This window comes from Protopterus annectens, chromosome 13.part0, assembly GCF_019279795.1.
Source record: "Protopterus annectens isolate FY-2018-M chromosome 13.part0, PAN1.0, whole genome shotgun sequence".
In the NCBI taxonomy this organism is placed as follows: domain Eukaryota; kingdom Metazoa; phylum Chordata; order Ceratodontiformes; family Protopteridae; genus Protopterus; species Protopterus annectens.
In genome coordinates, this window is record NC_056747.1 from 220,819,998 (window position 1) to 220,832,048 (window position 12,051).

Consider the following 12,051-nt stretch of genomic DNA (forward strand, 5'->3'; position numbering starts at 1 on the left):
TATGAGTGACAGATGGCAGGTATACTAAAATATTAACTGTTTCTTCAATAAGCTTACACAGTATCCAAGCAAGCCATGCGGACAAATTATTTTGGGTTACTAATTTTTTGTTCTGTAGCTCTATAGCGGTTCATAATCTACATTCTTCGTTCTCTGATTCCCAACAGACTTCCCTGTGATAGTTACCCTTACAAAGTCCATTTTAACTCCTCCCTTCTGTAAAAAATATTTGACCTTAGAAGTATTGCCTACCCAGCAGAATTCACACAAGATTCACAAATCTGAAAAATATATGATATAAATATACATTTTGTAAATAATGTATATAGTATGCGCTAGATGACTCACTAACCAGTCCACCAGTGTTGTCATATGTTTATGCTGTCCATTGTTAGTTTTGTGTATGTACTGTTTAAACAATGGAATCTAGTGATCAAGGGAAACTCTAAGTGTCGTCTACAAATCTCCAATTAAGTATTCTCATATAAGTAACCTATTGTGTAAATGTGTAACCAAGTTATAAATGTGGAGCCTTTGTATAAATGTGTGAACAAGTCATAAATGTGAAGCTTTTCTCCTCGGGCCTCTGCTGCAAAAGGGTTATGTAGCCCAGATGGACTAGCCCGGTAAATAAATCTCAAATAAATAAAATAAATAAAAGTCTTTATACCTTCCACATAGGCAGTGTCAAAAATTGGTCTTTTGGATTTATTATTTATTTGTTTATTTTTTTTGTTCGACATTTGTTTACCAGAAAAGTCAGACTAGGCCAGAAAGTGTCCATTTTCAGCAGAGGCCAGGGAAGAAAATCTCCACAGTCACAATCTTTCAGAAATGAAGTACATATATATTTTAAATCACAAAGTATCGTGTTACACTACAAAAACATATGAGTGAAAAAATGTAATGAGAAGAACATAGAACATGTGTTCATAGTAGTGTCCAATGAAAAACAATAGCATGAGTTGGAGAAAATATATGAGGAAAAACTCAATAGTAACGTTAATTGTTACTTAGATTATTATGTGATAAATGAGACCTGAGACAATTCTAATCAGATATTTAAAGATATATTAGAGATTACATGATTAGAGACAGTGAGGGGAAATTGAGTGATGTCTTAGTATGAGAGATGGTGTTCATATTATGGTTACAGAAGGGAGATGGATGGAAAGAAGATTATAATAATGCAGGGTAGGGTGTCTTCAGCAGCCTAGTCAAGCTAAGACATTCAAATAAAAAAGTAAAAAAGACAATGGAGTACTGCAATAGAGTGTGGCTTCTAATGACTCATTTCTACAGCCCATAATTAACTGTTTTCTCATATATTTAATTTTTACTTATTTATTACATGTTGTTGGCCAGTAAGTTCCTAGGAGCCAAAATTAATGAGGGCAGCATATAGAGAATGAACTCCAAAACAGACTTAGGAGAAGAGATGCAAAGAAGGGACTGTATACATTAGAGTTAATGCTGTGAGTTTCATGGCTTTCTGGACTCTGAGAACTTTACTCCCCCTACACACACACACACACACACACACACACACACACACACACACACACACACACACACACATCTCCCCGAAGGCTGTTGTAGTTAGAGTGCTTCTGTCTTGACTTGCCAAGTCACAAACACAAAAGAAAAAAAAAAGAAAAGAAGAGACTTTGGGATCAAGACCTTTGTTTAAGGATTAAGATCAGAAATTGCTAGTCAGTGTGCACACTTGCATAATCCCACTGTCTCTCTTTCAAATCAGGTCAGATGCAAACAATTCAGGGGGCACCTATTATCTGCAAAGATTTAACTGTTCACAAAACCAGCACCTGAACCTTTGCACATGCCTACCAAACCTTCCCCTCTTGGCCGAACAAGCCCTGACCTCTCACCATCCCCCACTAAGTGAGCAGGGAAGCAGCAGCATGTGTCACGGGACTCACGGATGTTGTTAGAATGACAGCTTTCTGGCTGGAAACCCCCACTTTTGTGTAGATGATCAATCAGTGTCCCAGCAGGGTGCAGGAGTCTGTATTTATATATGTCCTGGTGATGGGGAGGGGCTGACAGGGAATCTGCTTGTCAGTATTACTGCTGCCTTTTGTTATTTATTCATACAAGCTGATTTTATTTGTCTCAGTCTATCATGACCATCTGTCTCTGTATATTTGGAGGTAGCTATGTTTGTGTGTTCTGAAGTACTTTCTGCATGCTCTGTGTAGTTGTATCTGCCTGGCCTGTATGTGAATGCAGCAGAATTTGTGTCTACCTGTATTTACACTGTATGTGTGTATGCGTGCTTGCAGGGTTTTGGGGGCATAACTCTCAGCCTCCTAATGCAGGGTACCTAGACAGAGGCAAACATCATGGGGGGTCAAAGGCAGAAAAATAGGGCAGAATTTATCTATTGCTCTTATAAGCTTAGAAGATTGCTAGAATAACAGGATTTGCAAGACAATTTTTCCCTTGATAACCACTGAGGAACACTTCTAAACTTCCCTGCTTCTCGGCACTCAATGCAGTTGCACACTGCTGCCTGGAGAGCAACTCAGCTGTGCATTTCAAGGTGTTGATCCAGGTTTCTACTCTTAAACCTCCCCCATAGATTAGCTGATTATACTAGTCCTATAGCAAAACCTGGTCCATCTTGCCCACTCCCCTACGTATTACATAATACACTTGACATAATGGACGGACAGTTTCCCACCATTTCTCAAGCCTGCCTGATTGACATGGGTATCCTGAGGCAATGTAGCAGTTACCTCACGTATGCTGACAACCTATTACTCCTAAAACATACAAAAACAATATGTGAGAGATGTATTTATACTACAAACCTGTAATCTCTGGTTTCTCTCACATAACAACAAACCAGATATCAAACAGGTTCTCAGCACACACAGCTCACCTCTACCACAAATCAAGTGCACAACACAAACACACAAATCCAGGTATGTGGAGGTACTCACTAGAAGTCTACCAAAAGTACAGAGACCTTGCAATTGCAAACCTTCTACACACAATACAGTCACAACAGAATCCACTACACATAAAAACAAACATATCAGTGTCTCACCCAAAAAGCCTCTAACTAAGGCAAAACTCTTCAAAACCAAATGTTTTGGTCATAGGTGACTCCATAGTGAGACACACAGATGTCCCGCTCACCAGGATGGACACGGAGAAGGTCATGGTCACCTGTCTGTCAGGTGCCAAGATCCACCAGATCATGCACACACTCAAGTCTCTCAACAACAAGCACAGTTATGACTCTATCATAACATATGTTGGAGTGAATTACTTGAGACGTACCTCACTGGACTATATGAAGAGAGCTGAAACTGAGCTTTCAGATTATGTGTTCCAGGCAGGTATGTCCCTAGCCCTAAGCAGCATTCTACCTTCACCCTGGATGATGCCGCAATACAAACAAAAAAAAGATCGACTTCAACAACTGGCATAGCTTTTGTGCCGATCCAGGGGGATCCAGTACTAGTCTCCCTAGGATGATATGGGCAACAGACCATGCTACTTTGCCAGAGATGGTCTTCACCTGTCAAGTCTTGACTTTCGGTTACTGGCTAAGGTATTCAGCTCCTCCATAGTGTCTTTTTTAGGCAATGTCAAAAGAACACAATTTCTGATGTAAAAAGATCTGCTAGTGACAAACTCAAGGAGTCTAAATCAAACAATGCACTCAGTGGAAGCACTCCTTAATTTGGAAGATGCCGCTGTCTGTGCAATCACAAAGACATGGTTCAAAGCCACAGAGAATACCCCGGCCATGCAAGACTACAATGCCTTCCACACATTCAGACCTTAAGACGAACGTGAAAGAACCAAAGAAGGAGGTGTTATCCATTATCATTAAAGAGAAATACACCTCACGACTGGTTAAACAGTACGACTCCCTGGAGTTATTTCAAGTCTAACTAACTATAGGAAAGACTCCCCTCCATGTCATTGTTAGCTATAGGTCCCCCATCATGAACCATGAAAACCACACTGCCTAAATGAACCTACTTGAATCACTCACAATACAGCCAAACACCCTGATCATGGGTGACATTATCCTAATATCGATTGGGAAACATATATGAGCACAAACACACTCACCCTAAGGTTCCTGGACTTTGTTAACACAAGTGTCCTAGAACCGATAGTCTGCACCCCCCACAAGGGGATCAAGTATCCTTGACCTTTATACTCCCCAACAAGGAGGGTCAGTGCACCACCCTATGTGGAGGACACTCCCTGGTAAAGTCTGATCATAAATCAATCTAGTTCAAAGTAACAATCGCACTTGCCCCCCACCCCACCCCCACCCCCCGAACAATAAGGCAGAAATATTTCTCCAAAGCAAATTATAGCCTCATAAGTGATAGTTTCATATCCCCAGCCACTGCTGACAGCAATGACTGCTATACTAAGGTGTACACAAATGCTCTGTATAAACACCTGTACAAATGTATAAATGGATCAAAACAAGGTCCTCATGAAAAAACAAGTCACCTGGGAGACATTGAGCATAAATAAGTTATACAACAAGAGAAAGAAACTGCTGTCAAAGAATAAGAGGGAATGGTCTCAGCATAATTGTAACAACCTCCACAGCCCGAACAACCAAATTAGACATCTTATAAATTCCTCAAAAGCTAACTTCAAAACTAAATTAGCATGTCTAGCTAAGAATAATCATAAGGCATTCTTTAGCTATGTCCAAAATCTAAAAGGGAAGGCCCAGCCATTGTGATGAATTAGTAGTGGATGGTACCACTCATACTGAAACCGAGGACATCACCAACCTGCTAGCCAACAGGTTTGGTGAAAACTTACCCCCCTGTCTCCACCAATCATACACCAAAGCATACCCATTACCAACCTAGTATCTCCAAAGAGCAGGTCATAATCTTACTCTCCAAGGCCAAAAACACAGCCTCTATGGGACTGGATAACATCCCAGGCTGCTTACTAAATAATCTAAAACAGGAGTTAGTGGAACCAGTGGGCACTCTCTTCAACCACAGTCGAAGTACTGGCTTTGTCCCAGCAGAGTGGAGAACAGCAACTGTAATCCCATTGCACAATGGGGGTTGTTCAACCGACCCTGGGAACTATAGACTCATAAGCCTAACCAGCCTTATCTGTAAGGCCATGGAGAGAATCATCATGTATGTCATCAACAAGGATATAGGAGACCGTCAAACCCTTGACCTGACCCAGTTTGGCTTTGTCAAGGGTAGATCATGTCTGTTAAACCTGGTGGAATTCTTCAAGAGTGTCACCAAAGCCCAAGATGAAGACAAAACAGTGCATACTGCCTATCTCAATTTGGCCAAGGCCTTTGACACAATTCCCCACTCAGATATTATTGAGAAACTCACCCAGCTGGGGTTACCCATACATCATTAGATGGGTAGCCAACTGGCTCACTGACAGAATGCATACAATCAAAGTTGAGGATTCCACCTATGCCAGCAGACCTGTTACCAGTGGTGTTTCACATGGCTCTGTACTAGACCGCCTACTGTTTGGAATCTACTTCTCAGAAATCCAGGTAAAAATTGATGGCCTGTAGCTTACAAAGTTTGCTGATGTCTGCAAACTGGTGCAATCATTGAATCCTCCAGTGATGTCAACATTCTAAAAAATGGGCTTACACAGATAAATGATTGGTGCCAGTGCCATGGACTTAAACTCAACACAAAAAATGCATTATCATCCCATATGGCAAAGGAGAAGTCCCTGATAATTACAGCATTAATAATACCCCCCTAAGTTCAAACTCAGTGGTGATAGATTTGGGAACGCAGGTTGATAGCAACTTTAACTTTGATCACCATGTGTCTACAGTGGTAAGGAAGGCCTTCTACAATGCACATCTCATAAGTAAGGGCATAGCATCCAAAGCTAAGGAGAGTAGAACTCCTCTGTACTCGTCCCTCATCAGACCAATAATAGAATACAAAGCTCCCTTTTGTATGTACCTCACCAGACACCTGCAGTAGTTGGAGAGACCCCAGAGGTTTCTCACCAAGAAAATTCAGGGCTTCAAAGCATGACCTACATGGACAGACTAAACCCTGCCACTGTACTCTTTATTGCATAGGCTACTTAAAGGCAACTTGTACCTGGCCTACAGAATAGTCTCGAACTCTGCTTTAATGGAAATGCTGCATATCCACTAATCAAATGGGACAAGAGTCACTTGCTCTAGGAACCTTAACCTAGCCTGTGATATTAACAGGACATGCTGGAGAGACAGATATGTCTCCTAGAGGTTGCCACTAATCTGGAACAAACCCCAATTCACATAAAACAGAGCTCCTCAATGACAAAGTTTAAATGTAACTTGGACAATTGGATTTGAATCTGGGAAATTATCCCAGGGGGGTTCACTTATGTCCCTCTTGGACAGGGACAGCTGGTGCTGATCCTAGACTCACATTGCAAATATAGACTATATCTTGGTCTATTAGGGAACAAGGGTAAAATATGGCTAGGCTTTCTAAAGGCCCCAGGGCCAATAGCCTAGTAACCTCCTATGATCCTATCATCCTATTAGTGTGCATTTTCTGAAGGATATGAAGTCTGAAATTCAAATGTCTATCATTATTTAGTAATTTCAGTCTTTACTGATTTGTCAGAAATCGACAACTTTTTTGAGAAACAGACCAAAAATATGAGGCAAAAATCTGGACAGTTGAGAGGTGTGTTGTTGGGGTGGGTGAGAATGACTATGTCTACGTGTGGGCTTGGGTTTGTGAGTGAGTGTCTACATGTGTGCATGCCTGCATTCATGTGTGTGTGTGTGTGTGTGTGTGTGTGTGTGTGTGTGTGTGTGTGTGTGTGTGTGTGTGTGTGTGTGTGTGTGTGTGCGCTCGTGCGTGCATGTGTGCGCGTGTGCATGAACGCGCATGTGTATGTTCACAGGCATGCACACCCACACAGTCCTGTGCAATTGATACTGCTGTGGCTAACTGCCTGCTTATGAATGTCAGCGGTATGGTGTATGTTTGTGTAAACAGTTTTATGTGGGTGTTTTTTGGTATTTAATTCTTTCCTTCTCTCTCAGTGTATACCCACGGTGGTGGTGCTGCAGTAGCGTTGTCGCCTCACAGTAAGACGCTGTCTGATTCGATTCTCAGCTAGAGCATCTTCTGGTGGAGACTTGCGTGAATGGGTGTACCTTCGTTGAAGGTTGTGTGTCAGGCCTGGCAAGCCGGTACGTAAAAATCAACTGCCAATCATTAGCAGACCGGACTTCCGCTGTGGCGACCCCTAACCGGGAAAAGCCGAAAGACACACACACACACACACACACACACACACACACACACACACACACACACACACACACACACACACTTCTCTCTCAGTGTATAATGATGTCTGCTTTCCTGTACTGATGGGGCTGTGCATGTCTGTGCATGACTGTATTTGTGTGCTAACAATGGCAAGTATTTATGTGTAGCTCATATTTGAGCTGCAGCATTTATTTTGTTAGTTTGTTTTTTATATGGAGAAAGGTGGACTGTATGAACAGCAGATCATTTTCAGCTATGACCTTGAGTACAAAGTGCAAACAAAATACAGCATCATTTACAGTTACAGAGCAGCAGTCATGGTCATACAAATCATATGAGATTCTGTCACGTCTAGTGTGTGTTGTCAGTACTGTCCTGGCTCCAGCCTATTTACCTGAACATCTGCATTTGCCTTTGTTGTCTAGGCTGGCTCTTAGGGCTTTGTGGAACAGAAGAAATGTAATGAGACCTTCAATATGGTTCAATATGGAATGAAAGGGAATATGAAAGTTTCATTAAGGAGGTTTTCCTGCATTCCATGTTGAAGAAAAGGTAAATATTGGTAAGAGTCAGATGAAGTGCAGAAATTTATGAAAGGATCCTTGCAAATGAAACTAGTTATGTTTTTGCAAGATTTCATTATATAGGCACACTTTATATCAAAGCAATAGCCATTTTCATTTACTTGTTAATTCGATCCAGGTGTGCACACAGGGATACATGCATATGCACCCAAATCATTATAGCTTCTCTCATTTTTGATACTGAGAAAACATATACTGGTTTAAAGCATTTATAGTTGGTTATAGTCAGATACATATATTTATAGATATGTATAATGCCTTCCAATCTTGCAAAAGGAATTTCAGCCTGATTCCCCAGTTCAGTGGATCAGTAACAAAAACCTGCTACTTAACTCAACCAAAACTAACGATACTTTTTGTCATCAAACATTATCTCAACAAAGCATTTTCATAATTACAAATCTGCAATCATAACAATACTATCATAGAGATACCTAATCATTTAAATATTTTGGTGTCTAGTTAGACCTATATATCAGCTTCAGTGTCCATCTTCTAGACAATACAAGGAAAAGGATTAACTCACTCCTCTTCTGGACATACAAAATGTCCACCTCTCTTTCCAAGGCCTCTGGAACAATAACAGGCAAAGGCATTCAACTCCCCCAAGTCAAAAAAGCCCCTCCCCCCATTCGTAATATCTGCTTCAGAAAGAAACTCAACACAAATTTGGTTAATTACCAGTTCTATCTGCAGATTCGTCATGATATCCCCAAAATATGAACACCACTGCAAAACCTTAGAATAAAGCAAAATGGCTCCCAGACAGTAAAATACATAACTGACCTTCACTCAGGCTCGCAACTATTCAAATTTCTAAATAACCATTCTCTGCATTAGCAGCTAAACTAATAAGACTTTATCTGTTCTACAATGTCAACACTTATTACCTACATTACATACCCCAGCTTTTACATATTAGACCCTAAACTTTGGGAATCTATCCCTCCATTTCAAAGAAACACCATCTTACCCAAACTTCTGAGTATAGTTAACAGCTTATCTCAAGACCCTTGTTAGCTGCCTAAAGCCCTGACTATGGTCCAATCGATCCAAGTTTGATAAGTGGCTCAAGCAACTGGCAGAGCAATAGGGAGGATGGACAAGGTTATCCTGGAGATGAGGGAGGGCAGTTGCGTGGACCTTTCCTGGTGGAGGCTGGGGACACTGTGAGAGGTCTGATCCAGAAGAGGAAGTATCTCTTCAGATGTACTGATGATCATAAGGAAGAAGGTCAGAATGAAGGTAGATCAAAAACCCTCAGTGGCAGCAGAATGATGCATGGTCCTGGGATGCCCTAAGGCTCATTGTCAGCCCTAACCTGGGTTTAGTAACCCTGGAGGGAGATCAGAAGGGGTCAGAAGTCAGGACATAGGATGGGGGCAGCAGGATGTGCTAATGGTTGGGCTGCATGAGAAGGGAAAAAAAGGACCTTCCTAGATGCCAATGCCTCCTTTCTGTCCACATTAATTAATATCTTCAAAACTTCATTGTTGCATTCTAACTAATTTCAGCTACAACCATCCAAATGATGTCATCCTCATTTATCACCATCCCTCACATGAACATAACTGCACGTCACAGCTTTGGTTATTATACATATTTGCTCTTACTTCTTGAATTATATTGTATATCCATTGATTACCTTGACTACCTTCTAACATATTTGTATACAACTGCTGTATAAATTCTATTATTTATTGTGGGATTTTTTTATTCCTTGAATATCACATATTTGATTTACAGCTCTAGTCCTTTTTTGTTAATCTATCCCTGGGCTGAGAAAGAAGTAGGTCAGTTCTGATCACTGCATACACCAGTTAAGTTCAAACAAATAGATAAAATAAATAAATATAAATACAAAAATACTTTGATTTAGTTGGCACATTCTCTCTGCTGCATTTAGAAACATTTATAAGTACAGAAGTACTTTGGCACATTTTAGATAAAAACAAAAATCATTTTCATTTTTTCAGCTTTTTATTTTTACTTTTTCCCCTATTACACAATTCACTAATGAATGATAACACTCAGGACAGGGTTCCATAACATCATTAACTGTAGAACGGTAGTTTTCTTAACTTCAACACATTAACATTACCCCCTCAGTGTAGTCTTTTGGGTGTCTATGACCCATCAAATGCATTCTTCCAGCTTTGTGATATGGTATCATCCATCTGCCTTTTATGACGTCCTGTACTAGTCATCCATTGCTCCTGCACAGGATATTTGAACATCTTTCTTTACTGAGGAGCATTAGAACTCCTGGTAGAACGGTAATGGTCACTTGCCAAAATCTAGCTGGCTTTTGTTGGGTAGTTGCCTTCAGGTTACAGATCACTTTGAATCTGATCTGTATGTCATCTTCCTGTGCCATCTGTCACATCACTGTACAAATCAAAGATCATGTACTTAAGCCAGTTTGACGTAATTACCATTTGTTCATTCTGTACGTACATGCCAGAACATGCCTATCCAGTATTAGTTTCTGGTTGTCTTCTAATTTAAGTGCTTAAATTGTTTTTATCTTTGCTTCTCCTTAAAAATTAAGCTTTAGTAGGTGTTAGCATAGCCTTCAATTTATGAACAGTGCAGCCGGCATTGTGTTATTGATTTCCTGAGTTACATTTCAGTATGAAGAAAAGACATTATTTTGTGCTGCAATGATTTCTTTTCAGGGTTTATGGTGTTAATAGCTTTACTGAATGCTTAAGAAATCTCTCTCTGCTAACCTGTTTGTGGCTTGGGAATGAGAATTTGATGCAAGTTGGCAATTTAGTACAGATGATTAAAGTAATGAGCTTTATTCTATAGCCCAGGGTTTGAAACAATCAGTCTACATTTGCCTACTGTGTGATTCTGAGCAAATCATTTAACCAGACAGTGCCCCAGAATGCACCTGAAAAAAACAGTTGGATCTAGTGGGTTTTACCAAATTAGCAAGTGAATAAAATTCGAAGTGCTCTTTCTGCAGGTTTATTTTGGTATTTTTTTATTTATTTAACATTTGTTGACCAGGAAAGTCCAACTAGGACAGAGCCTATTTTCAGAGGAGGACCGGAGAGAAATGCTCCAGATGCTTGTCTTTGGAATATGGGAGGAAACCGGAGTACCCAGAGGAAACCCATGTGAACACAGGAGGACATGCAAACTCCACACAGAAGGCAACCCAACTGAGAAACCTACCAGAGAACCTCTTGCTGTGAGGTGACAACATCAACCGCTGCACCACTGCACCTTCCATTTCTATTCATGATTGTTATTTAAAAACCAAGGCTAAGATTCATAGACATCTAGTGCATTGCATAACACAAATAAGTGCAGGGTATGGGTCATTTTAGGGCACAGCACAATCATGCAAGGGGCATGTAGTCCATGCAAATAAGTGCATAATGACATGGAAATGAGGAACTCCATGCAAATGTGCCTCTTGCTGTATATGCAAAGGCTGATACCCAGAATGGCAAATAAATATTGAAATATGTAAAACTGGATGACTGCACCACGTACATTCTAGTTTTGAACATTAAGAATCATGTAGTACTTGAGGAGAGTGGTGCTAGGATTAGCAGCAAATGTAGCCCAGCAGCATGTATTACCACCATGACTGGACCCAGTGCCTGCATTGTTATACATCGTGGTCATCAGGCCTAGCAGACACCACTTGATGTACCATCAGCTCACAGACCAGCAGATTGTGGACCATTTCCATGTAGATAGGAAGCCTGTAAGAGACCTAGTCAAACTCTGCTATCCAAAAGCAGAATTGAGAAGGCTGTGTGGTATGCCCACTCCTATGGATAGTTAGGTATGTGTAGCTTTATCCATCCTAGTACGTGGACTTTTCACTTACCTGCTGGGAACACATTAGGGATATTGCACGTATCAGCCTCACAAATCCTAAATCAGTTCCCTGGCATTATGCCACAACATGTCAAGGAGCATCGCTGGTCCAGAAGACTGCAGAGGAGAGAACAACCACCGTGAGGGCATTTTATGACAGCCAATTGCTCTGAGGTCCTGGAAGCCATAGATTTCACCTATGGTGTCTTCAAGTTACCACATGCTCCAAAGAGGCAGCAATACATCAACAGGAAAAGATTCCACACCCTGAAATGCTAGGTGGTCTGTAATGCTAAGGACATTATTTATAATGTCTCTAT